Here is a 26,994-nt window from a genome sequence, read left to right as displayed (position 1 = left end):
ACACACCGACACACACACACACACACACACACACACACACACACACACACACACACACACACACACACACACACACACACACACACACACACACACACACACACACACACACACACACACACACACACACACACAGGACCGTTAGATGCCAATCAGTCCTATTCAATGGCAGCAGAGCCTCCAGTATGTTTCCATGGAGTCTGAGTGATCAGGTTAGTCATTGTTATTAGTTCTTTCCACAATGTGGGTCAGCAGACAGCAAGCAGAGCAAGATAGAGAGATAAACGAAAGAAAGAATAAATGAAAGAGAGACACGAGGAAAACGAGGAAGAGCGGTGCCAGGTGTCCTCAATTATTCATCACTACCCCCTCTCCCCTCTACTTTCCTCTTTCTTCTATCCACCCCCTCGCTCCATCCCTCCATCCATCCACCTCTCCGTATTTCAGCACCCTCATTATCTCTGTCATCACCCTCCTCTCTGCTTCCTCTAATGGATGACGTGGTGCTTCTCTCTGTGACACGGCAATATACTCCATTCTAAGGGCTCCAGTTTCACCAGATTAGGTTCTCATCAGAGCAACTATGCAATGTGGGACAGAATGAAGGACGGAGGGGGAGCAGATAGACACAAGATGACAAAAGGGTTTTGTGTCTCGAATGGAGTTGTTTTCACTTGCTGGGGATGGTGCCAGAGGAGAGGGGTTCTGCTATATTTGATGGAAATATTCTTGCTGTGTAGGATAGTTTTTTTGTTATAAATACATAATCATTTATGCCATTTGGCAAACGCTTTTCTCCAAAACAACTTTTCACGAATGGGTGGTCCCTGGAATCAAACCCACAATTCTAACATTGCAAGCGCCATGCTGTACCACCTGAGCTACAGAGGACCACACGAGATGTCAGTGACATCTCACGCCCTTCCTGTTAGATGGCTATTGTTTGATGTGCTGTCTTCTCATGATCGGGTGACGTGCCAACTGTGAGAATCTAATTTCTAAAGCAATAGTTTACTGCTATTTCAGCATTTCATAATCATTCATTGTAGTTAGTATTCCAAATACTGAAATAGAAGTACTTTATTCATCTTAGAAACCACATTCAGAGCATAAATGCTCTTAGGCGTGGCTCACCCTAGTCCCAGCCCCAGCCACAGCCCCAGCTCCAATCCACCACGTGAGTCCAGTCTGTCTGGATAGATGTCTGCTGTCTGGGCTGAGGTGTCTGGGATCTCAGGAGGCAGCGGGGTGGAGGTGTTACATTACACCACTATACTAAAGTACCGTACTGTACAGTTGGGTGCGTTAAATCTCTTTCTCCTCTCTCTCTCTAATTCAAGGGGCTTTATCGGCATGGGGAAACATACGTTAACATTGCAAATCAAGTGACGTAGATAATATACAAAAGTGAAATAAGCAATAAAAATGAACAGTAAATATTACACTCACAGAAGTTCTACCCTTTCTCTCTTTGTTTTTATATATCTCTGTTTCTATGCCCCTTACACCAAATAGTGTTTATCTTTCTCCTGCTCCCTCTCACTTTCTCGCCCCTCATTCTCCTTTGCTCCCCTCTCTACATCCCTCCCTCACACTCCTCCCCCCCTATCTTACTGCCTGAGCTCCCAAAAACTCACTCAACCCTCCTACCCAGCAGCTCTCACTCCCTGCCCCTCTCTGATTCAGAGGGGTTGGGTTAAATGCGGAAGACACATTTCAGTTGAAGGCATTCAGTTGTACAACTGACTAGGTGTCCCCCCTTTCCCTTTCTTTTCTCTCTCTCTCTACCGCTCAGTCTCTCCATATCTCTCCCTCCCTCTCTCCATATCCCTCCATCCCTCCCTCCCTCCCTCCCTCCCTCCCTCCCTCCCTCCCTCCCTCCCTCCCTCCCTCCCTCCCTCCCTCCCTCCCTCCATATCTCTTTCTCTCCCTGTCTTATTCTGTCATTCCCTCTTCCTCTTCTCCTCCTGCATACTTGTTTCTGTCCATTGTTATTAGGCAGGGTAATGGGCCTCGTTCCAGGGCTTTGTTCTGGCAGGCAGACCAGTGCTGCAGCTTCCAACTAGGACAGAGAGAGAAAGGGAGGGAGGGAGGGAGGGAGAGGAAGAGGAAGGACGGATAGAGAGGGAGAAGGAGGGGGACACAGAGAAAGGGAAAGAGAGAGATTGAGATGAAATGAGTGAGTGAGTGAATGAGTGAGCACAAAAGAGCGAGAGTGCGATAGGAGCAGAGCGCGAGTGAGAGAGAGAGAGGGCACTTGAGTTCATAGCTCAAGGGGAAATCAATCAGCTCATTGTGTCCGCCCTCTGTGCAGTCGACTCACTCGCAAACTGCTCCCTCTTTCCCTCTCTCCCTCGCTCCTCTCCTTCCTCTCCTTCCTCACTCCCTTTGGCGTCCCTTATGACTGTAATAAAACAGCATTGTGTGTGTTATTATGCCCATAAAAGAACAATATGTGTGTTATCATGCCACTAAATCATGCTAATAAAACCACCACAACAAAAAAGCTATAATGCCTACGGCAGTAAAGTTAGGTTAACTCTCAGGGATTTATAAGCTGCATTTATCCCACTTCAAATCCCTGCCAATATCTGCTACAGAGGGAAACCTTCCATTCGCAGGTTGTATTAGGTGACATTTCAGAGCAACCATACAATGTATATGCGCATTGAGCATGGGAAATGCGCTCTACAAATTAAATATTATTAGGGGTTCACTACAAAGCTCTTGCTTTTCTCTGAATTCTTATATAAAAAAAATCCTTGACATGGTCAAATAACTCAAGCATATATTGGTAACTTTTTCCTGATTTGGCACACAGAAACTAGAGGCCATGAGTAACTTGGTCTAAAAGAATGGCACCAATTGGCCTATAGGGGGCGCTGTTATTTAAGCAGACACTCAAACCCTCATACCGTATCTGTCGCAGCGTTTGACCTAGAGACTTGAAACGTTGTATCTATAAGACACACACTTGAAGTCAGTTGTTCACATGTATTCAATATAGATTTCTCGTGTTAACACCACCTTTTCACATGTGAGGAGAATAACATGCTTTCACTTCACGTGTGAAAATCTAACTCTCACATGTGGAATTGCATTTTCACATCTGAAAAACCTTCACGTGTAAAAATCGAATTTGCACGTTCACGTGACAGTTTCATGGTGTCACATGTTGAAATTTTGCATCCACATGTTTGAGAATGATTAGTTGCTGCATCTAAAGTCGCCACGCTACACCACTATAGGAACTGGACCAATGGACATGAAATTTGGTATGTAAACCTTGTGTTTATATCATTAGCTGTGTAAACATAAAGTCACTGCAACCTTAGATGGCTGCACCAGGCTAGTTGGTGGCACTATAGATGTCATTGGCACCAGTGTCACAATAAATTGACATCCTATAAGAATTGAACCATAAAGTGTCTTATTTTCACCTTTGTCACACCTGCTCCCGCTCTCCCTCTCCGGCGCTCGAGGGCGCCAGGCTGCCCATCAATACGCACACCTGTCACCATCATTACGCGCATCAGCGCTTCATTGGACTCACCTGGACTCCATCACTGCCTCGTCTTTATCTGTCTATTCCTCAGTTTGATACCCGTGTCAGCATTAATGCTGTTATGTTTCACTTGTCCAGACGCCGTCCGTGTTTTGTTTCATGTCTGTTATTTATGAAATATTCACTCTCTGTACTTGCTTCTTGTCTCCCGGCGTCTGTCCTCACAACCTTGTTGTGTCTGGACAAATTGGCTTGAGAAACTCTGGAGAATCCCAGTTGCCTTATTAACTAATGGTGTAGGTCTGTAGAGGCTGCTGAGGGGAGAACGGCTCATAATAATGGCCGGAACGGAGCAAATGGAACGGCATCAAACACCTGGAAACCATCTGTCACGTCCTGAACAGTGAAAAGGGTCATTTGCCATAGTAGAATGGTCAGAGCGTGGCAGGGGGGGGTGTTTTGTGTGTTTGTTTTTTTTTGGTTCAAGGGGAATTTGTTCTAGTTTTAATTTTCTATGCTTTGTTTTCCATGTTTGGCCGAGTATGGTTTCCAATCAGAGGCAGGTGTCTTTGTTGTCTCTGATTGGAAGCCATACTTAGGCAGCCTGTTTTCCTTTGGGTTTTGTGGGTGGTAGTTTTCTGTTTAGTATGTTAGGATACCTGACAGAACTGTTTGGCTGTCGTTTGTTTTTTCTTTGAAGTGCTTTTTCATTCAAAAATAAAAGATGAGCACTCAACACACTGCGCCTTGGTCTGTTCACTACGACGCCTGTGACACCATCTGTTTGATGTATTTGATACCCTTTCACCCATTCAGCTCCAGCCATTACCACAAGCCCGTCCTCCCCAATTAAGCTGCCACCAACCTCCTGTGGTGTACGTACTTAACTGTAGTGTATTTCAATTTGCATATTACAATCAATACAATTCCTAAACCTAACCAAATTCCCACCATAACACAGGTAACTACACAATGGACACGCTCAAAAGGATTCACAAGGAGTCAAGAACAAAACAGTTAAGAGAACAATTCTAAAACCACAAATCATATTCAAACCATATTTGGTATGTAGACATAACAAATTCATCTCTAATGACGTTAACAAAGTACAGTCCAAGAATTCAAAGATGACCGCAATTCACCAATACACGAACGCTGAAATTATTTCACAAATATTAACATAAACCAAAAGTCAAATTGAGCCCAGAATTGCTATACCATTACGTTAAGTCATGACTTTAAAGATGATTACCGGCTGCATTCAAAGATAACCAACATACAGCACTAGACAAAACTTCTCTTGTGTCATACTTAGTATTGAGAGATAAATAGTTATGCTTTTACTGATTGGACATAAAGGAAAATGGTTATATCATGTAGAAACTATCTTTGTTTTGCTTTGTTATCCAACTGATCTTGTGTCTTTTATGTCTTCCTGTGAACCCCCGTTAATCGCAGCTATATATTACATTTACATTTACATTTAAGTCATTTAGCAGACGCTCTTATCCAGAGCGACTTACAAATTGGTGCATTCACCTTATGATATCCAGTGGAACAACCACTTTACAATAGTGCATCTAAATCTTTTAAGGGGGGGGGGTTAGAAGGATTACTTTATCCGTGTCAGCATTATATGTTATTATTATTATTAGAATTTCCTCGCTTTACCAGCTATTTGCAGGTGCTTAATTCCTTACCTACTCCTGAAGAGACTGAGGGCTACAATTAGTCAGTTAATTTAGTTTCAGTAATTTCGCTCATACTGTTGCAGTATTTGCATAATTACTGTAATTGCAACATGTGACAACCAATGGCGACCAAAGAGGGAGTATGTGAACCTACATGCTATGGTTAAGCCAAGCAAACAGAAATAATCCACAAGGTCAGTGAGGCTGAGTAGAGAATACATGTTCCTGTTCAGGTTGTGGAAAGGTACAGTCTGTATCTAAAAACATTCCCCTTTTTCTCCCCCTCTCTCTCTCTCTCTCTCTCTCTCTCTCTCTCTCTCTCTCTCTCACTCTCTCTCTCACTCTTACTCTCTCTCCCACTCCCTCTCTCTCTCTCTCTCTCTCTCTCTCTCTCTCTCTCGCCTCCCTCCCTCCCTCCCTCCCTCCCTCCCTCCCTCCCTCCCTCCCTCCCTCCCTCCCTCCCTCCCTCCCTCCCTCCCTCCCTCCCTCCCTCCCTCCCTCCCTCCCTCCCTCTCTCTCTCACTCTCTCTCTCACTCTCTCTCTCACTCTCCCTCCCTCTCTATCTCTCTCTTTCTTCAGGTCTGGTTCACTCTGCTGTATGATGCCCACTCAGGTAGAAAGAGACACAATTCCTCCATGGCCCTCCCTCTCTCTGAAGTGCACATGGAACACCACACACACGCACGCACGCATGCACGCACGCACGCACGCACGCACGCACGCACGCACGCACGCACGCACGCACGCACGCACGCACACACACACACACACACACACACACACACACACACACACACACACACACACACACACACACACACACACACACATACACACCCACACCTCACCTTTTCTCGTTCAGCTGACAGGGGAGAGCGAGGGAGACAAAGAAATAAGGATAAAAACAATAAACAGAGGAAAAAGACCCACATGCTTCCCTCCAAATCTCTCACTAACTTCCCCTCTTCCCCTACCTGAAGCACCTTCTCTGGGCTGCGTCCCAAATAGCAACCTATTAAGTGCCCTACTTTTGATCAGGGCACATAGGGCTCTGATCAAAAGTACCATGGGCCCTGGTCAAAAGTAATGCACTAAATAGGGCATAGGGTGCCATTGACTTTGGAGCTAAGGGGTTAACTGTGTCAGCGCTAGCTTCCACATCTGGGAGTGATTTGAAACATTCCACATGGCTTACCACATGCTTTCAGATGGGCTCAACCCCACCAAGCGGCTTGCACTGCGCTGCGCTGTCCAGAAATGCTGGAAAAATGATGTATCTTTCCCAACGTGTGTTAAAGAAAATTAAATGGCATAATGGCCTCTGGCTTTTGTGTGTGTGTGTGTGTGTGTGTGTGTGTGTGTGTGTGTGTGTGTGTGTGTGTGTGTGTGTGTGTGTGTGTGTGTGTGTGTGTGTGTGTTAGTCTGTGAATGTTACTGCCAGGGCTAGAGTACCGCAGTAGTGTTAATATTAAGAGTGTTGTAGTGGCAAAAAGGGGTAATTGGTGTGTTTTTGTGTGCATGCCTGTATGTGTGTGTGTGTGTGTGTGTGTGTGTGTGTGTGTGTGTGTGTGTGTGTGTGTGTGTGTGTGTGTGTGTGTGTGTGTGTGTGTGTAAGAGAGAGAGAAGCAGTGAGAGAGGGGAAGATTTGCGAGCCTGTTTTCTTTTATGTGGATTCTCACTTCAGAGGGTGAGTCTAAGCTATGCCAGTTTTAATCCCCCAAAAGCAGATAGGAAATAACAGGCTGGTCGAGATCCTAAGGCCAAGTGGTGTGACCTTTCACAAACACACATGAATAGAGGCGCAGCCGCACACACTCACACTCACACAAACACACACATTTCTCATACAAACTCCACACAATACAGACAGTTCATGCACATACACTGAGTTTACAAAATGTCTCTTTCTATGACAGACTGACCGGGTGAATCCAAGTGAAAGCTATGATCCCTTATTGATGTCACGTATTAAATCCACTTCATTCAATGTAGATGAAGGGGAGGAGACAGGTTAAAGAAAGATTTTTAAGCCTTGAGACAAGTAAGACGCGAATTGTGATATGTGTGCCATTCAGAGGGTGAATGGGTAAGACGAGAAATATTTAAGTGCCTTTGAACGGGGTATGGTAGTAGGTGCCAGGCGCACTGGTTTGAGTGTGTCAAGAACTTCAACACAGCTAGATTTTTTTTTCGCTAAACTGTTTCCCGTGTGTATCAAGAATGGTCCACCACCCAAAGGACACCAAGCCAACTTGACACAACTGTGGGAATAATTGGAGTCAACATGGGCCAGCATCCCTGTGGAACGCTTTTGACACCTTGTAGAGTCTATGCCCTGACTTTTTGAGGCTGTTCTGATGGCAAAAGGGGGTGCAACTCAACATTAGGAAGTTGTTCCTAAGAATTTGTACACACAGTGTACAGTCAAATACACTGTGAAGAAAAAGGGCGCCAGAGGGGACGGCTGCCGTCTTATCGGCTCTTAACCAACCATGCTATTTTGTTAGTTTTTTTCGCGTTGCTCGTAACTTGTTTTGTACATAATGTTGCTGCTACCTTCTCTTATGACCGAAAATACGAACTGCGATTACTCACCTCAGATTAGACGAAGAGTTTTTCTTCAACGAGTCAGACGGGAGGGAGATACTACAGACACCCGACCAGGCCCAGATCCCCGGCATTCGCTGGAGAAGGAAACTGAGATTTTGCGGAAAAAGATCAGGGTGCCTTTTGAGGATCAGGCGATGAGTGGCTAATCTGCGTTTGCCTTCCGTCCTGCTAGCTATGGTTCAATCGCTGGCAAATAAATGAGATGAACTGAAAGCACGTATATCCTATCAACGGGACATTAAAAACTGAAATATCTTACGTTTCACCGAGTCGTGGCCATATACTCTTAGGACAGGATAGAACAGCAGCCTCTGGTAAGACACAGGGCAGGGGCCTGTGCATATATGCAAACAACACCTGGTGCACGATATCTAAGGAAGTCTCAAGGTTTTGCTCGTCTGAGGTAGAGTAGCTCATGATAAGCTTTAGACTGCACTATCTACCTAGAGAGTATTCATCTGTATTTTTTGTAGCTGTCTACATACCACCACAGACTGATTCTGGCATTAAAATCGCACTCAATGAGCTGTATACCGCCATAAGCAAACCGGAAAATGCTCATGCAGAGGCGGTGCTCCTTGTGGCTGGGGACGTTAATGCAGGGAAACTTAAATCAGTTTAACCTAATTTCTATCAGCATGTTAAATGTGCAACCAGAGGGGAAAAAAATCTAGACCACCTTTACTCCACACACAGAGACGCATACAAAGCTCTCCCTTGCCCTCCATTTGGCAAATCTGACCATAATTATACCCTCCTGATTCCTGCTTACAAGCTAAAATTAAAGCAGGAAGCACCAGTGACTCGGTCAATCAAAAAAGTGGTACGATGAAGCAGGTGCTACACTACAGGACTGTTTCGCTAGCACAGACTGGAATATGTACCGGGATTCCTCCGATGGCATTGAGGAGTACACCACATCAGTCACTGGCTTTAGCAATAAGTTTTTCAAGGATGTGTACCCCACAGTGACAGTACGTACATACCCCAACCAGAAGCCATGGATTACAGGCAACATTCACACTGAGCTAAAGGGTAGAGCTGCCGCATTCAAGGTGCGGGACTCTAACCCGGAAGCTTATAAGAAATCCTGCTATGCCCTCCGACGAACCATCAGACAGGCAAAGCTTCAATACAGGACTAAGATCGAATCGTACTACACCGGCTCCGATGCTTGTCGGATGTGGCAGGGCTTTCAAACTATTACAGACTACAAAGGAAGCACAACTGTACATATCAATATATTTCCAAATTATATACTGTCTATCAGAGGTGTGGACTCGAGTCACATGACTTGGACTCGAGTCAGACTCGAGTCACAAATATGATGACTTGCACCTCGACTTTGACTTTAACACCAATGACTCGTGACTTGACTTGGACTTGAGCTTTTTGACTCGACCTGACTTGATACCCTCCCCAAGCCCAAATATTAAAATGATGCTATTAATCAAGAGTGCAGCGCGTCTACTCTTCATTTAACTGATTGAAGTTTGAATCGGACAGCAGCCAAATTGTGCCAGCTGAGAAAAAGTTGTGCGTGGCAGTGCAGAGGAAGGTCGGCGGGTGAATTCAGATGGAGCCCTTGGAAAGATGATACCCAAAATTATTATTTTCGGATATAAAGACGACGCTGTATCAACAAAAAACAGATTGCAACTTGCAAAACATGCGGGAAGAAAATTACAGACGGAGGCGCAACAATTTACAACTTCGTTCAACATTTGAAGCTGCACAAAGAACGATAAGTCGTGGCTAATATAGCCGACAGCTATATATTTTATTACTTTACTAGTGTATCATGTAGGTTAACGCAACGTTAAATCAATGAGCCTCCACACATTCAGTCAGTGCGGGAACGTGATCATTGCACCCAAGGTTGAGCTACAACTGGCTAGGCAGTTGGTAGCCTAAATCCTGCCTGATGTTACTGCTGTTCCTAAAACCATTGACATACGTTAGCCTACTGTAACCACACAGAGAGGGTGTGTGTGTGTGTGTGTGTGTGTGTGTGTGTGTGTGTGTGTGTGTGTGTGTGTGTGTGTGTGTGTGTGTGTGTGTGTGTGTGTGTTAAGGTTGGGCGATTGTGTGTTAAGGTTGGGCGATTGTGTACAAGCCTACATCGCCCGATTGCGCCCCATAGTGATCCTCGATAGTCGATCACTATTGGGGGGGGGGGGGGGGGGTCTTTCTCATGGCTACCCATGTATTTCCATGGAAATATAAGGTTTATTTGGAAAGTAATAAATATAGAGATATTTTTAAAAGCATTCATGATTTGAGTAAATGTAATATACAAACTATTACTCTTGTTAAAAATATGAAATGGTATTACATTTGGTGAAGAGCACATTATGACTTGTTTAGAACTCGAAACTCAAAGTTTAGGACTTGAGACTTGACGGTCTTGACTTGGGACTTGAGTGTTAAGACTTGAGACTTACTTGTGACTTGTAAAACAATGACTTGGTCCCACCTCTGCTGTCTATACACACCATGTATTTATATTCTGGATTCTGACACATGCTCACTCTAACATATCTACTCTGGTTTGTTAATTGGACCCGTTCTGTCATTTCTTGATTTCTTGTTTAAGTTTCTTGTTTAGACTTTTAGATTATTTGTCTATTTGCGAGACATTCCACTGCACTGTTGGAGCTAGAAACAAGCATTTTGCTGCGCCTGCTATAACACTTGGATATCTGTGTATACGACCAATATACACTAGTTTGGGGTCACTTAGCAATGTCCTTGTTTTTGAAAGAAAAGCACATTTTTTGTCTGTTATAATGACATCAAATTGATCAGAAATACAGCGTAGACATTGTTAATGTTGTAAATGACTATTGTAGCTGGAAACGGCTGATTTTGTATGGAATATCTACATAGGCCCATTATCAGCAACCATCACTCCTGTGTTCCAATGGCACGTTGTGTTAGCTAATCCAAGTTTATCATTTTAAAAGGCTAATTGATCACTAGAAAATCCTTTTGCAATTATATTAGCACAGCTGAAAACTGTTGTGCTGATTAGAGAAGAAATTAAACTGTCCTTCTTTAGACTAGTTGAGTATCTGGAGCATCAGCATTTGTGGGTTCGATTACAGGCTCAAAATGGCCAGAAACAACATCAACAGTGAAGAGGCAACTCCTGGATGCCGGCTTACTAGGCAGAGTTGCAAAGAAAAAGCCATATCTCTGTCATGTGTCTATGTTCCTTTGCCCATCTTAATATTTTATTTTTATTGGCCAGTCTGAGATATGTTTTTTTCTTTGCAACTCTGACTAGAAGGCCTCTGCAACTCTGCCTAGGGTCGCCTCTTCACTGTTGACGTTGAGACTGGTGTTTTGCAGGTACTATTTAATGAAGCTGCCAGTTGTGAGGCATCTGTTTCTCAAACTAGACACTCTAATGTACTTGTCCTCTTGCTCAGTTGTGCACCGGGGCCTCCCACTCTTTCTATTCTGGTTAGAGCCAGTTTGCGCTGTTCTGTGAAGGGAGTAGTAAACAGCATTGTATGAGATCTTCCGTTTCTTGGCAATTTCTTGCATGGAATAGCCTTAATTTCTCAGAAATAGAATAGACTGACGAGTTTCAGAAGAAAGTACTTTCTTTCTGGCCATTTTGAGCAGGGACTCGAACCCACAAATGCTGATGCTCCAGATACTCAACTAGTCTAAAGAAGGCCAGTTTTATTGCCTCTTTAATCAGTACAACAGTTTTTGATTTGATTTGATTTACTTGACACGCACACACACACACATATATACACAAATACACATGCACTTGCTTACGGCCACATCTGTGCTCAAGCCTGTGCTTCTGCAGTTCCAGACAGACTAAGGAGAGGAAGGCTTAGACCAGGCAAAGACACCCATCTGCTAGTTCCATCTCCATGGCCCATAAACCTCCTGTCTTTCTGCCCTGGGATGCTCAGTTCCCTGTCCCAGGAGACAAAAACACACACTCTGGATCCACTAGACCTAGGTTGAAATACTATTTGAAAATCATTCCAAATACTAGTTGTGCTTGTTTGAGCTTGCCTGGCGTGATTGAACCAATAGAAACGTCCCCAATGTGCAAATGACACCCACCTGACACTCCAGGTTCAAAGTCTTTGACATTTCAAATAGTATTTGTACCCAGGTCTGCGGACACTCTCCCTGGAAACAGCGCCGGCCAGCCAGGCCATAGTGCTATGTGGATAAAAGGTCCTGGCAGTCTCCAAGCAGCTGTCTCTCTCCTCATACATCTTGGCAAAGGGAGAAGAGAGGAGAGAAGGGAGAGATGAGAGAGGACACCCAGCCAGGGATGGCCCATGGCCATTTATGGCCCATGGCCCACCCTGTCCAGCAGTAACAAGTGTGGACTGGACGGACTCGTTGCGCTCACTTCCATCTCAGGAATAGCCCTGGATTGTAGCCCACTACAGTCTGCCATAAACAGAGGAGAGGGAGACCAGGCGAGGCCAGGAGAGGAGAGAGGAAGACACTAGCCAGGATGAGTGTCAGAGGAATCATCTTTGAAAGCCTCTGAAAGATTACATTGTGGGCGAAAGAAACGAGGAGAGAGAGACTTCTAGCAGGAATATTGTAGCGTAGTCCCTTAAAAGGGATGGCGTCAGGGATTCCTGGGAGCATGTGCTGTATAAGCCCAGCCCTAGATGGATCAGGATCGGATCCCTTCACTAGAGTCTTGTCAGTCAAAGCGTTGGACTGGGAGAGAGAGTGCTGGATGAGAAGATGATAGCAGCATGACGACATGTTACCGACCCAGCACGGGACGGTTCCCAGGAACCCCTCCTGGTTGGCAGCCAGGCCCCATAAAATATGCCTGTTTTCCATCCTTGTTAAGAAAAAGAGATTTTACAGGCATGTTTGATCCGGGGGAATGTAGGGGGGTGTTCCTCAGTGATACACATTAGTAGGCCTATATGCTTGAGGGCATGCTTAGACAAATGGAAGCCGATTACCCTACCACAAAGTAACCAAATCATTAGCTATCATCACAATATACTTCTACTATCGTCACCAAAATGAAGTTAGCGAGCTAGCTTGTTTACAACGGGCAAAAATGTTTTACGCGCCTCACGCTGGTTCGTCACAAAACCTGGTACTGCTGTTCTGCAGGATCTTGGACCAGCTACTCACGCAGATCCACGATTCGTTTCAGCCAGGGTTTGTTTGCGTTTCACACGTGCTTTATAGCGTGGATTAGGGTACAAACGCTCCAGGATCTGGATCATACAGTGACGTGTGAAAGCGCCCTTAGATTGTACACTAAGAATTTGGTTCATTGACAGTTGACACAGATAGGATTCATTCTTGATGCCCACATTACAAACAAAAAATGTAACTAATCTAATATACATAGTGACATTGATTCCACATTTAAATTCAAAACAGCATTACACATAATGTATTAATTTGATTATGAAAGGAATATTATAAACATGTGATACATGTTGCACTTCCAAAGTCCTAGTAGGCTTCTCAGTAGGATGGAGTTTTGATGTACAGTACAGCTGATTCAAATGACCAACTCATCATCAAGCTTTGATTATTTGAATAGCTGCGTGGTGCTAGGGCATAAACCAAAAACTCTGCACCCAGGGGGACCTCCAGGACCGATTTTGCGAAACCCTGCAGTAGATTACATAATTGACATTGTAGATATGAAAGGTGGGAGTGGACTTCTCTAGGCTGGCCAGTGTTTCGTTTCCGAAAATGCACGTGACCGCAATGGCTGCTGCTCTCTAAACCTTGCATCAATTTGCGCGGCTCCGTGAACACCAGTTTCTTTGCAGAAAACTCGGCAGAGCTCTTGTCAGACAAAGCAGACCTTCCTATACCGGGCCACTCCTCGTCAAAGGACTTCGGAAAAGAAGCACAGGACAAAACATAATCGGCTCGGTTCGGACTTCCACCAACCAACACGTCGGTAGGAGGAGTCAACAGGTATTGACTGGCTATTTAATTTAGGCTACTGACAATGTGATTGTTCGGACGTGTGACAGGTAGACTAGATTCGGTAGAAGCAGATTATACCGACTAAAATCCGTCTGGTAGGCTATGAGTTCGAGGAGAGAGTTTAACGTTGTGTTTCAATCTGTGTGCTGTCATGACTCCGTTTTCCTTTTCTGTTGTGCAGAAATATCAAGCCACATCCCGCCATTGTGTAAACTGTTAAAATGTCATTTGTTGCGAGCCTTGACAGTTATATAGGTTGCCGCTACAATGTAACAAGCTTTGTCCATAGATGGAATCGTTGTATAGTGTGCTTGTTCAGCCAACACCTGTCTACAAGATTTTGTGCCATTTTGTTTCAAAATTGAACGATTTAAAGCTTGAAATACATTTTTTAATGTTTTAGATGTCACATTTGATGGCTGTGCTGCCACTCGAAACAGTTCTAACAAACAATTCACTGATAACGGCTGTCTTTGGGTGACGTCCGCGTTTTCTCGGAGTCAGGTAAATTATGTCAGCTAAAAAAAACAAAGACAGCCCCGACGTCCAGTCACAAAGCTCTCACAGGTTGATCAGATTTAAAATATTTCCGTGTTGGCCATGATGTGACACTGATCCAACCTACTCGACATCCTCCACAGCATAAAGCCCGCAGCTCTAATTTGCATACACCCTGTCCAAATTATAATGGTCTGTGAGTTTTGCTGCTTTCGGAACAAAGTGGGAGATGGGAATTTACTACATTGTGAAGTGGTAAATACCAGTTGGATGCATTAATATGCTTTGTACTCATTGATAAGAGCAGATTGGCTCATGGCCAACAAACTGCATATACCATAAACTAAAAGTACAGCTAGTATGTTTGCAAAGTAATTATAGTGTTCAAATACCACATTAATAATTAAGAGAGAGCTTTTTATGAATAATGTTTTGTTGCAATTAACTGCAAAACATGTTATCAAAGTCTTTTCCTTAGTAGTTGACGTCAGAGCATGTGAGAGGAGTGAGCGCTCTGGAGGATGAGTTTCCCACTAGTAATTACCAGTTGGAGGCTTTTCAAGGTGGATTTTCCCCAGTCGTATGTGGTACATTTCCACTTCCCACTTGGTTATGAATGCAGCATAAAGAGTTTATCGTAGTCCTAAATGTATATGCATATGCACAGCAGTGTTCTAGAATATTGGACCGTTGGCATTCAGAATTTTCAGCGCAGCTCAAGCAATTTCTCCAACTGTCAGCACATTGAAATGAATGGAGGAGGTGGGGGGGGTGCGCGTTCGGGCTGTGCGTCCACGGTGGATGGAGGTCTCGGAGACGAGTAGCTGTGTAACAATGGGACCCTGGACTATCGCGTCTCAGCGTCTGTGGACTATGATTTATGCTTTAGGCTGCCTGATACAGCCTACTTATGTGTCGGGTAGGTTTTTATCTGCCTTTCAATAAGCATGTCACGATGGGTTGACTTGATAGGTTGACTAGACTATGGGACTTGGCAGTAGTGCACTCCCCTTTTGACAAAAAATGTTCAGCACCCCCACCTCCAAACATCTTCCTGCTGCTATGGGACTTGGGCCATTTTACCTTTTTTATATTATGGAATTTAGCCTAATTCTTCTATACTCTCACTGTGAGTCAATCAATTCTGGGAAGTTACACTGCATGACACAACATTAAGTTTGTATGTTAACTACTGAGTGTGTAAAAGAGCTGACTTTTTGTGTTCATTCAACACTCTAAAAAGAAAAGGTTCCTGAAGGTACTTTTCAGGGTTCCTCACATTGCGACACCGGTGGAATCCCTAAAGGTTCCTCAAATAACTTTCTAGGGATCGAATCCCTGAGCTGACAACATACAAATCTGTCGTTCTGCCCCTGAACAAGGCAGTTAACCCACTGTTCCTAGGCCGTCATTGTAAATAAGAATGTGTTTGTTCTTAAATGACTTGCCTAGTTAAATAAAGGTTTAATAAAACTCATAGGCATGTAGAGACACATCGAATAACAGCTTTGTATGTGGTTTCTAGTTTGAGTAATGTGGCTGTTACAACTGAACTCACATTACTTTGCTCTTGTCTCCCCTGTCCTTCTCTGCAGCAAATAACTTTGCCATTCAACATTTGTTGGTCATTTACCCCCCTCAGCAATTCCCACAACATATTTCTGAATACAAGCCATAGTGCTTTTCACTGATGCTGCATACTAAATATTAACTAGGAAATGGACCCCCATTGCCACTCCCAATCCCATGGAGATGTCCTCAGGCTCTTTAGTGAGTTGCTCCTCTCCGTCCAGGAAGACTTGGATGTGGCTCTCATCCGCAAAGGGATTCCCATCTATTCTTATGGTAGGCGATGGGAGCTTTACACAAAAAATGTATATGATTTTAAGGTTACTCAAGTCCTATTTCAAACAGTAAGTTAACAACTGAGTACACCTTACACATGATTACTTCTAACTTTGCGTTTACCTTTAAATTGGAGGGTGTTTAATAAGAAGACTGGATTAGAATGAATAGAACTAGAACAGCTGCATACTGTGAAGAGTACATGACAAATGTCATGATGGATTATTGGGACCGAGGTCAGAGGGAGCAGACTTAGTCAATTACATAACTAGCGATTGTCTCGTTATGCTGCTACAAATGTGATGGAATAAACCACGTGAGAAGAAAATATCCAAGCCAGCACATGGTCTGGATAGGCACAATCTGGTGTAAAATGGATGTCAATAACCATTATTTTTTCAGAGTAACATGTAGGCTACAAGTGCACATATTGATGTTCCCGTGTGCATGCGTGTCTGTGCGTGTGTTGTTGACTAAGCCTGTGTGTACAGAAGCTTTGATCAGTTATTAATTCGGTTTTAGTTGCTTGATTTCCATATAATAAATCTCGTCTAAATAAGGCCAAGCTTTTGTTTTGTTTGTTACAGAGAGCCCACATGCATTGCTGTACTGAATATTATAAACTCAGTGATCCAAATCTAAGCTACATAGCCTCTTGAAAACTGAGTGTGAATCATTTGAGGCTAATTTTAAAAGCAGTGGTGGAAAAAGTACCTAATTGTCATACATGAGTAAAAGTAAAGATAGCTTAATAGAAAATGACTCCAGTAAAAGTGAAAGTCAGCAGGTAAAATACTTCTTAAGTAAAAGTCTGTGTTTAGTGAGTCCGTCAGATCAGATGCAGTAGGGATGACCGGGGATTTTCTCTTGATAAGTGAGTGAATTGGACAATTTTCCTGTCATGCTAAGCATTCAAAATGTAACGAGTACTTTTGGGTGTCACACAAAATGTATGGAGTTAGTAAGTAAATTGTTTTCTTTAGGAATGTGGTGGAGTAAAGTGAAAGTTGTCAAAAATATCAAATCACAAATACCCCAGAAAAGTACTTAAGTACTACTGTTTTAGTATTTTTACTTAAGTACTTTACACCACGGTTTTAAAGGCTTCTCAAAACACGTTGGCTAGGCTAATGAGACCACTAAACGAATTAAAATGGTGAATTGTATCAATCATAATCATAATGATGTAGTACACACAGCATCTTGCAATGAGCAAAGAAATCCCTGTATTAGCAAACGAGAGAAAACAACTAAGTTTTGTATTGGTCCTTCTCTGTGAGCATCCCCAGGTCCCCCCCTGTCAATGTAATCTTATTCATTATGATCTAAAGGGGAAAACTGATCCTTGATCAGCACTCCTACTCTGTGACCCTTTGTGAATACTGGCCTGATTGATAGATAAACATGAGGCAAGCTTGTACTTGCACCGTTCTAAATGTGTTCCTGCCTGGCAGCAGAGAGCGTCAGCAAGAAGCTCTTCTCCTACTGTATGTGTGATGCTGACTGATGAGATGAGACCCAGGTGACGACAGGGACCCGTCTGTACTGTATGTGCACGTGGGAAGGCATGTGTACTCACAAGAAGACACTGTTGCGCACACACACCAACAATAGAATATTGTAGGCTACCGATACGTGTGCACGTGTACTGTCTGCAAAGAAACGTGGCGTTGATTCAAGCTGTACATAATTGTTTTCCTCGCTAACTTGCTCAAATCTTTACTTGTCACATGCGTCGAATACAACCAGTGTATACCTTACCGTGAAATGCTTACTTACAAGCCCTTAACCAACAATGCAGTTTTAAGAAAATACCTAAAAAAAGTTAAAGATAAGAATAGCAAATAATTAAAGAGCAGCAGTAAAATAACAATAGCGGGGCTATATACAGGGGGTACTGGTACAGATTGAATGTGCGGGACAATGTTGTCGAAGTAATTGAGGTACTATGTACATGTATGTAGCGTTATTAAAGTGACTATGCATAAAAAATAACAGAGAGTACCATTGCAAATAGTCTAGGTAGCCATTTGATTAGATTTCCAGGAGTCATGGCTTGGAGGTAGAAGCTGTTTAGAAGCCTCTTGGACCTAGACTTGGCGCTCCGGTACCGCTTGCCGTGCGGTAGCAGAGAGAACAGTCTATGACTAGGATGGCTGGAGTCTTGGCCTTCCTCTGACACCGCCTGGTATAGAGGTCCTGGATGGCAGGAAGCTTGGCCTCAGTGATGTACTGGGCCATACGCACTACCCTCTGTAGCGCCTTGGGGGCGGAGGCCGAACAGTTGCCATACCAGGCAGTGATGCAACCCGTCAGGATGCTCTCGATGGTGCATCTGTAGAACCTTTTGAGGATCTGAGGACCCATGCCAAATCTTTTCAGTCTCCTGAGGGGGAATAGGTTTTGTCGTGCCCTCTTCACAACTGTCTTAGTGTGCTTGGACCATGTTAGTTTGTTGGTGATGTGGACGCCAAGGAACTTGAACCTCTCAACCTGCTCCACTACAGCCCCGTCGATGAGAATGGGGGCGTGCTCAGTCCTCCTTTTCCTGTAGTCCACAGTCATCTCCTTTGTCTTGATCACGTTGAGGTAGAGGTTGTTGACCTTGCACCACACGGTCAGGTCTCTGACCGTGTGGATGTCTATAGGATGTCTCATCATTGTCGGCGTTCAGGCCTACCACTGTTGTGTCATCAGCAAACTTAATGATGGTGTTGGAGTCTTGCCTGGCCATGCAGTCATTAGTGAACAAGGAGTACAGGAGGGGACTGAGCACGCACCCCTGAGGGGCACCCGTGTTTAAGATCAGTGTGGCGGATGTGTTGTTACCTACCCTTACCAGTCCAGGATCCAGTTGCAGAGGGAGGTGTTTAGTCCCAGGGTCCTTAGCTTAGTGATGACATTTGAGGGCGCTATGGTGTTGAACGCTGAGCTGTAGTCAATGAATAGCATTCTCACATAGGTGATCCTTTTGTCCAGGTGTGAAATGGCAGTGTGGATCTGTTGGAGCGGTATGCAAATTGAATGGGTCTAGGGTTTCTGGGATAATGGTATTGATGTGAGCCATGACCAGCCTTTCTAAGCATTTAATGGCTACAGACGTGAGTGCTACATGTAGTCATTTAGGCAGGTTACCTTAGTGTTCTTGGGCACAGGGACTATGATGGTCTGTTTTAAACATGTTGATATTACAGACTCAGACGGGGAGAGGTTGAAAATGTCAGTGAAGACCCTTGCCAGTTGGTCCGCGCACGCTTTGAGTACACGTCCTGGTAATCCGTCTGGCCCTGCAGCTTTGTGAATGTTGACCTGTTTAAAGGTCTTGCTCAAATCGGCTACCGTGAGCGTTATCGCACAGTCATCCGGAACAGCTGGTGCTCTCCTGCATGCTTCAGTGTTGCTTGCCTCGAAGCGAGCATAAAAGGCATTTAGCTCATCTGGTAGGCTTGCATCACTGGGTAGCTCGCATTTGGGTTTCCCTTTGTAGTCCGTAATAGTTTTCTAGCCCTGCCACATCCGACGAGCGTCAGAGCCGGTGTAGTAGGATTCAATCTTATTCCTGTATTGAAGCTTTGTCTGTTTGATGGTTCGTTTGAGTGCATAGCGGGATTTCTTATAAGCGCTCGGGTTAGTGTCCCACTCCTCGAAAAGCGGAAGCTCTAGCCTTTAGCTCGATGCGGATGTTGCCTGTAATACATGGCTTCTGGTTGTATGTACGGTCAATGTGGGGACGTCGTCGTCGATGCACTTATTGATGAAGCCGATGACTAAGATGGTATACTCCTCAATGCCATTGGATGAATCCCGGAACATATTCCAGTCTGTGCTAGCAAAACAGTCCTGTAGTGTAGCATCCGCGTCATCTGACCACTTCCATATCGAGCTGTTACTTCCTGCTTTTAGTTTTTGATTGTAAGCAGGAATCAGAAGGATAGAATTACGGTCAGATTTGCCAAATGGAGGGTGGGGGAGAGCTTTGTATGCATCTCAGTCTGTGGAGTAAAGGTGGTCTAGAGTTTTTTTTTCCCCCCTCTGGTTGCACGTGATATGCTGTTAAAAATGTGATAAAACTGATTTAAGTTTGCTTTAAAGTCCCCGGCCACTAGGAGTGCCACTTCTGGATGAGCATTTTCTTGTTTCCTTATGGCCTTAGAGTTGGCTGAGTGCAGTCTTAGTGCCACCATGGTCTGTGGTGGTCAGTAGATGGCTACGAATAATATAGATGTGAACTCTCTTGGTAGATAGTTTGGTCTACAGCTTATCATCTGCTCTACCTCAGGCTAGCAAAACCTCGAGACTTCTTTAATATTAGACATCGCGCACCAGCTATTATTGACAAATAGACACATATCACTACCCCTCATCTTACCATATGTAGCTTCTCTATGTTAAACAAATCAAAATATATTTTATATTTGAGATTCTTCAAAGTAGCCGCCCTTTGCCTTGATGACAGCTTTGCACACTCTTGGCATTCTCTCACCCAGCTTCATGAGGTGGAATGCATTTCAATTAACAGTCAAAAAATGTGTTTGAGCCAAGTTGTGTTGTGTTGTGACAAGGTAGGGGTGTTATACAGAAGATTGCCCTAGTTGGTAAAAGACCAAGTCCATATTATGGCAAGAACAGCTCAAATAAGTAAAGAGAAACGACAGTCCAACATTACTTTAAGACATGAAGGTCAGCCAATCTGGAACATTTCAAAAATGTTGAAAGTTTCTTCAAGTGCAGTCGCAAAAACCATCAAGCGCTATGATGAGACTCGCTCTCATGAGGAACACCACAGGAAAAGAAGACCCAGAGTTACCTCTGCTGCAGAGGATAAGTTCATTTAGAGTTACCAGCCTCAGAAATTGCTGCTCAAATAAATGCTTCAGAGTTCAAGTAATAGACACATCTCAACATCAGCTGTTCAGAGGAGACTGCGTGAATAAGGCCTTCATGGTCAAATTGCTGCAAAAAAAACACTACTAAAGGACGGCTATAAGATGAAGATACTTGCTTGGGCCAAGAAACACGAGCAATGGACATTAGACCTGTGGAAATCTGTCCTTTTGAGATTTTTGGTTCCAACCGCCATGTCTTTAAGACAGAGAGTAGGTGAACGGATGATCTCCGCATTTGTAGTTCCCATGATGAAGCATGGAGGAGGTGTGATGGTGTGGGGGTGCGTTGCTGGTGTCACTGATTTGTTTAGAATTCAAGGCACACTTAACCAGCATGGCTACCACAGCATTCTGCAGCGATATACCATCCCATCTGATTTGCGCTTAGTGGGACTATCATTTGTTTTTCAACAGGACAATGACCCAACCCACCTCCAGGCTGCGGAAGAGCTATTTGACCAAGAAGGAGAGTGATGGAGTGCTGCATCAGATAACCTGGCCTCCGCAATCACCCGGCTTCAACCCGATTGAGATGGTTTGGGATGAGTTGGACTGCAGAGTGAAGGAAAAGCAGCCAACAAGTGCTCAGCATATGTGGGAACTCCGTCAAGACTGTTGAAAAATAATTCCAGGTGAAGCTGGTTGAGAGAATGCCAAGAGTGTGCAAAGCTGTCATCCAGGCTACTTTGAAGAATCTAAAATAAAATTTGTTCAACACCTTTTTTGGTTTCTACATGATTCCATATGTGTTATTTCATAGTTTTGATGTCTTCACTATTATTCTACAATGTAGAAAATAGTCAAAATAAAGAAAAACCCTTGAATGAGTAGGTGTGTCCAAACTTTTGACTGGTTCTGAATGTGTCATTTAACCTCATAGAAACCAAAGTGTCAATAGTTTTCAGTTATTACATAATTACCGTTTAACAACTCATTTCTAATTGACTACCTGGTAAATAGCAGACTGTTACCCTGTTGTTTTGACATTTCGTCTAGATTCTAGCCTTTAGATGTTTTGCTTATAGCTCCAGGTAGACTTGACACTTGGCCATTTCCATTCGTGCGCCACAATAGAGCAGTCACGAATGGAAATGGCCAAGTGGTAGATTGTTTCGGTAAAATGTTATAAATGCTGACAGATAATTTGTTTGTTTGACATGGTGAGATCTTTTTGTGCCGGTGAAGTTAATTATGTGAGAAATGGTGTTGGAAACATCTTTATGCTCAAATGTTGATATAATAACCATCATATCGAAGTAAACTTGGAGTCATGCGATGATATGGTGTGTGGTCCTCCCACTATGATTCGGAAAACCATGCAGTTTATTAGGTTACAGATTAAATACATTATGATTAACTTCACATGGTGGTGAAAGTGCACAGTGATCTTGACTTTCGTTTCCAACACACATTGAGGGTCTTATTCTGGTGACAGGATGATTGATGCTTGACTGCCGTTTTGATAAAAATATTCTCGCTCTTATCCATAATAATCTCATCAAGTAGCCTAGCCTATACTGTAGCCTATCTGCAAGCTGTTGGCTAGAGCGCACTTGCCAAAACCAGATTAGTCACATTTGCTATTTAGCGCAACAGTTTTTGTGTTGCACAACTATCTGTAGAGTTGAAAATGCGATGGAAACACATTGAATTTTTAGAATTGTATTCTTAAGCAAAGAAGCACATTTCGTGTGCACTACGTCATCACGCACTGAATTTTATCTGCAACAAGTCCATTTGGTGGAAACACAACTGATGGGGAAAATGCACATTTTCTTTATGCAGATTTTTGTATATTTACTTGAAGATCTGTCACCAATTGGATGGAAACCTAGCTAGAGTGAGGGAAAAAGTATTTGATCCCCTGCTGATTTTGTACGTTTGCCCACTGACAAAGAAATGATCAGTCTATAATTTTAATGGTAGATTTATTTGAACAGTGAGAGACAGAATAACACCAAAAAAATCCAGAAAAACACATGTCAAAAATGTTATAAGTTGATTTGCATTTTAATGAGGGAAATAAGTATTTGACCCCCTCTCAATCAGAAAGATTTCTGGCTCCCAGGTGTCTTTTATACAGGTAACGAGCTGAGATTAGGAGCACACTCTAACAGAGAGTGCTCCTAATCTCAGTTTGTTACCTGTTTAAAAGACACCTGTCCACAGAAGCAATCAATCTATCAGATTCCAAACTCTCCACCATGGCCAAGACCAAAGAGCTCTCCAAGGATATCAGGGACAAGATTGTAGACCTACACAAGGCTGGAATGTGCTATAAGACCATCGCCAAGCAGCTTGGTGAGAAGGTGACAACAGTTGGTGCGATTATTCGCAAATGGAAGAAACACAAAATAACTGTCAATCTCCCTCGGCCTGGGGCTCCATGCAAGATCTCACCTCGTGGAGTTGCAATGATCATGAGAACGGTGAGGAATCAGCCCAGAACTACACAGGAGGATCTTGTCAATGATCTCAAGGCAGCTGGGACCATAGTCACCAAGAAAACAATTGGTAACACACTACGCCGTGAAGGACTGAAATCCTGCAGCGCCCGCAAGGTCCCCCTGCTCAAGAAAGCACATATACATGCCCGTCTGAAGTTTGCCAATGAACATCTGAATTATTCAGAGGACAACTGGGTGAATGTGTTGTGGTCAGATGAGACCAAAATGGAGCTCTTTGGCATCAACTCAACTCGCTGTGTTTGGAGGAGGAGGAATGCTGCCTATGACCCCAAGAACACCCTCCCCACCGTCAAACATGGAGGTGGAAACATTATGCTTTGGGGGTGTTTTTCTGCTAAGGGAACAGGACAACTTCACTGCATCAAAGGGACGATGGACGGGGCCATGTACCGTCAAATCTTGGGTGAGAACCTCCTTCCCTCAGCCAGGGCATTGAAAATGGGTCGTGGATGGGTATTCCAGCATGACAATGACCCAAAACACATGGCCAAGGCAACAAAGGAGTGGCTCAAGAAGAAGCACATTAAGGTCCTGGAGTGGCCTAGCCAGTCTCCAGACCTTAATCCCATAGAAAATCTGTGGAGGGAGCTGAAGGTTCGAGTTGCCAAACGTCAGCCTCGAAACCTTAATGACTTGGAGAAGATCTGCAAAGAGGAGTGGGACAAAATCCCTCCTGAGATGTGTGCAAACCTGGTGGCCAACTACAAGAAACGTCTGACCTCTGTGATTGCCAACAAGGGTTTTGCCACCAAGTACTAAGTCATGTTTTGCAGAGGGGTCAAATACTTATTTCCCTAAAGTTTTTGACATGGGTTTCTCTGGATTTTTTTGTTGTTATTCTGTCTCTCACTGTTCAAATAAACCTACCATTAAAATTATAGACTGATCATTTCTTTGTCAGTGGGCAAACGTACAAAATCAGCAGGGGATCAAATACTTTTTTCCCTCACTGTAGTGATATCTCATCTGCTTTATGTGGTCCAGGTTAACAAATCCACTGCCCTCATCCAGTCGCTTTCGGTCTGCTATTGTCTGAATATCTGCCTTTTCCATTTGATAGAATGCGTCCTTTGCTTAGCTGTCTGACTGAACGATTATTTGTCTATTGCCTGCTTCTGTTTGTCCTTCTAGCCATTATTCTAGTTTGCTTGCCTATATTTCTACAATACTTTTTTTCTCTACTTTTTTATTTTCTCATCTGATCCCTTTGTTGATATTCTCTGCGTGTGTTGGTTTCTCTGTCTGTTAGCTTGTCTGTCTATTTACCTCTTTCACCTTTTTGTCTATTTACTTCTGTCAGTTGGCACCTTTTGTCTTTAAGCTTCTTTGTCAGTTAGCTTATTTGTCAGTCAGCATCTTTGTCTTTGAGCTTCTTTTGTCAGTCTATTGTGTCCATGTTTTGGGACCAGATGTAGGTGGAGACGTTTCCTGTCACTTGAGACTTCATCACTTGACAACGGTTTCCCAGCCAAACAACTCATGAGCCAATATCAACTTTATCATCAATTGTCTTTATAATTCTTTGTTCCGGCACATGCAAAAACTTGAGTAGTTGGCATCTTACTTGATTTTCTTCAAGTCCATATGGAAAAACAGAGGCATGAAAACGGAGGCAAAAATCGAATATAAATTGTGATGACTTGCTGCAAATAAAAACAGGAAGTGAACCACAGGAAATATATGTGGGTGTTAGGAACTAATGCCCGTGGTCAATGCCCACTACACACAAGGTACACTTTGTGCCATAGCATTGGCGTGACTGTAGGTGACAAGCTGAACTCACTGGAACGTAGGTATCTTCCTGTTCCTGTTTCAAATAACTAACACATCTCTCAGTGTTTAGGATTTAACAAACCTAGATTTGTAGAAGGGACTTCACAAAAGAACCCCAACTCTATACTGTAGGTCTATTTGCACATTATACAACGGTTCCGTCCTAATCCTGAATGGTGATTGGTTGAAACCGCATTCCAGCCAGTATCTATTCCACAAGTTACCACGGGCTAAATCTATGACGTTAAAATGCCTATTTACTCTGTTCCATCTGACAGCACAATCCACTGTTTCATCAGCCCAGGCAGGCAATTTATAAACTTGATCTCCACTATAAAAAGCATCTAGACATTATCTCTCATTTCTTTTAGACAAACATTTCGTTTTCAACAGCGGAGATTTGAATAAACCTTGCTATCTGTCTCTCCAACATTTGCAACATTGTTTCAATATTCACATTTTATCTCCAACTGTCCCATAGTAATGAACGTGTAGGGGTCTGGAGTCGAGACTAGACAGACAGGCAGGCAGCGATTCTCAGCCAGTCGAAATCATGAATCAGCTGGCATCATTTTTATGGATATATACAAAGAAATGTCAATTGAAAGAAGGTAAAACAAAATGAAGTGCCGCTAGTTTGCAGTCTTTCCAGCTTTAGTTTGAAGTAATCGTGTTAGCTGTGTTGTTGGCTAGCTCCTCTGAACAACAGTGTCCTAACGAGAGAGCACATTTTCTATGCCAGGCGAAATCGCGCCTCATTAGCTCATTGTTATGGATGTATCCAAATAACTGTCACTAGAAAACAGATTAAACAAATGCAGCTACTGTTGTTATTCTGTCTGCACTGTTTGCCGTGACTGTAAATTATCCCTAGTTGGCTAGCTAGCAAGCAAGGGATAAGAACGTTGCCAGCCAGTATGGCAATGGAACATTTAGAACGAACGACTGGGTCGCATCCATAGATACAGAACAAAAAGACTGAACGACTGGGTCGCATCTATGGCAGCCAAACCTATAGAATGAACGACCAGCCGGCTTTGGTAGCATCCCTAGATTTGTTTCGGAACTATATCTTGTGGAAGGATGAAATAGTGTTAATGAATTCATCAAAATAATGTTTAAAGAAAATATGTCAATCATTATTTGAATATGTTGGTAACCCGTTGTATAAAAGTGATAATGACCTCGAAACATCCATTGGACATTCTATCTTATGTGAGACACGAAGTATTCATACCCCTAGACTTATTCCACATTTTGTTGTGTCAAAGCCAAAATTGTAAATTGAATTAAAATAAAAAATATTTTCTCCACAATTTTGTGGTATCCAATTGGTAGTTGCAGTCTTGTCTCATTGATACAACTCCCGTACGGACTCGGGAGAGGCGAAGGTCGAGAGCCGTGCGTCCTCCGAAGCACGACCCAACCAAGCCGCACTGCTTCTTGACACAATGCCCACTTAACCCAGAAACCAGCCACACCAATGTGTCTGAGGAAACACCGTACACCTGGCGATTGTATCAGCGTGCATGCGCCCGGCCCGCAACAGGAGTCGCTAGAGCGCGATGAGACAAGGACATCCCTGCTGGCCAAACCCTCCCCTAACCCGGACAGCGCTGGGCCAATTGTGCGCCGCCCCATGGGTCTCCCGGTCAGCTGCGACAGAGCCTGGACTCGAACCAGGATCTCTAGTGGCACAGCTAGCACTGTAATGCAGTGCTTTAGACAACTGCGTCACTCGAGAGGC

At 43.6% G+C, this 26,994-nt stretch overlaps 1 protein-coding gene across 2 annotated transcripts in view; it reads left to right on the top strand.

The window, feature by feature from the left end:
- The first annotated feature begins 13,528 nt into the window (after window positions 1–13,528).
- The window catches only part of LOC106607468 (retinoic acid receptor alpha-A), a 183,029-nt gene continuing 169,563 nt past the window's right edge, over window positions 13,529–26,994 (top strand). Inside the window, exon 1 of one of the 2 annotated variants that reach the window (XM_014204449.3) lies at window positions 13,529–13,765. The gene's annotated coding sequence lies outside the window, so the exon portion shown is untranslated. The remainder of the gene's footprint in view (window positions 13,766–26,994) is intronic. The other variant, XM_045720631.2, reaches the window with a different exon arrangement.

This window comes from Salmo salar, chromosome 06, assembly GCF_965601325.2.
Source record: "Salmo salar chromosome 06, fSalSal1, whole genome shotgun sequence".
NCBI classification, from domain to species: Eukaryota; Metazoa; Chordata; class Actinopteri; order Salmoniformes; family Salmonidae; genus Salmo; species Salmo salar.
This window is presented reverse-complemented; position numbering and strand designations above follow the sequence as displayed.